The sequence below is a fragment of the Lactuca sativa genome, chromosome 6 (assembly GCF_002870075.4).
Source record: "Lactuca sativa cultivar Salinas chromosome 6, Lsat_Salinas_v11, whole genome shotgun sequence".
In the NCBI taxonomy this organism is placed as follows: Eukaryota; Viridiplantae; Streptophyta; class Magnoliopsida; order Asterales; family Asteraceae; genus Lactuca; species Lactuca sativa.
Window position 1 is genome coordinate 151,240,610 of NC_056628.2, and position 1,813 is coordinate 151,242,422.

General features: G+C 45.2%; 1 non-coding gene across 1 annotated transcript; it reads right to left on the minus strand.

Moving 5' to 3' along the window:
- Window positions 1–682: 682 nt before the first annotated feature.
- LOC111890865 (small nucleolar RNA R71) lies at window positions 683–789 on the minus strand. The gene has a single exon (XR_002850027.1). It is a non-coding gene; the product is annotated as a small nucleolar RNA R71 (small nucleolar RNA).
- Window positions 790–1,813: the final 1,024 nt, after the last annotated feature.

Genomic DNA, 1,813 nt, shown 5'->3' on the forward strand with positions numbered 1-1,813 from the left:
ACGTTTTTAGTTTAGCAAGTTGCAGGAGTTCATGAGCAGAAGCTCAAACACACACTTGGTGCCACCACTTGAAGATCCCGAGTCTGCACTTCACAAGAAAAAGACGCCCTTACAAGAATTGAAGTTAGCTTTTTCTAGGAAGTCAGGAAAGAAGATAGGAGAGTCAAATTCATCCACGAGGCACAAGAGCAATCTTCAGCATTTGGATCATACGCCCGTCTAAACCGAGTCCGAAAGCGATACCGAACCGGAATTTGAAGAACACACGAGCGAACCCGAGAACGAGCCAAGGAACAAGATGGCAGCAATTGAAGAGATGTCCATGGGAGCTTACAAGAAGCGGATCCGAAAAGATGTGGGTCCCGGTTTAGTCCAACCCGCAATACCTGCCACTGCCATATTCGAGCTGAAGGGACACATATTGACTGCACTGAAGGACATCCCATTTTTCGGGAAAGATCATGAGGATGCTTTTAAGCATCTAGATGAAGTCAACGATATTGCAGATTAATTCAATGTCCCAAATGTCAACAGAAACACAGTCTTGCTTAAGATGCTTCCCATCACTTTCAAAGGAGTTGCTAACGAGTGGTTAAAAGCACTCCCACCGGGTATAATCACCACTTGGGCTCAAATGCGTGAGCAATTCCTGGAGCAGTTTTGCCCGCCATCCAAGATAGCCAAACTCAAGAAGGCAATATCCAACTTTGAGCAACAACCGGGGGAGTCATTATACGAAGCATGAGAGCGGTACAAGGGCTTGCTCAGAAATTGCCCTCAACATGATCTAAATGTGCAGCAAGAGATGTCAATCTTTTATGATGGGGTCAACGTGATGACAAGACAACTCCTTGATTCTCAAGGACCTTTGAAAAAGAAAAATCCAAGGGAGGTCAAGGAGCTAATTGAAGAATTCGTGAAGCATTCTCGTGAATACCACAACCCTAGGCAAGATGGAATCAAAGGCGGAGGAGGGGCCCAAACTGAAGAAATAGCAGCTTTAATGACCATGCTGAATAATATGGATTGAAGGATAACACAAATGGACCAGTCACTACATGCCATAAGAGTGGGTTGCGAGAGATGCAGTGGTCCACACTTGACCAAGGACTGCAATGTAGATGAGTTTGGGAACAGAAAAGCTCAAGTGTGCTACTCTAGTGGGGATAAGTTCGATGAGGACTGGAGGAAACCGAAGAAGGAGTGGTTGCCATATGAAGAGTATAAGAAGCAAAAAGAAGAGAAGTATAGGCAGATAGGTCGAGGCTTTTATCAGAAGGAGCAGCCGCCAGCCGAGAAGAAACCCGACCTAGAGACCATTTTGATGAAGTTTATGGAAGCTTCGGAAAAGAGACACGATGCCACTGATTCTGCTATTATGGAACAACAAACTTTGATAAAGAATCAGAAAGCCTCCATCCATAACCTTGAAGTACAATTTGGTCAACTAGCCACTCTGGTTCATGAAAAATTGTCCCCGAAGAACCCCGAAGTAAAGATCCAATCTCACGTAATGGCCATCGATACTGAAGAAGATGCAATCTCTGAGTTCCTGGAGGCATTGGAAGAAGAACCACAACAGCCCGATCCAAAACCCAAGAAGTCAAAGTTCGAAAGTGTAAAAATTGTTGAACCAGCTTCGCCACGACGTGGCACTCCTCTGGCCACGACGTGGCACATGTCTGATCAGAAAATCCTTTGAGGTCGTTCAAGCTTATCAGCCACCTTTGCCATTTCCCACCCGAGCTGCACTTAGTCTACCGGAGAAGGAGCATTTAGAGTTTGTAAAACATGTGAAGGGGATCCCAATTAA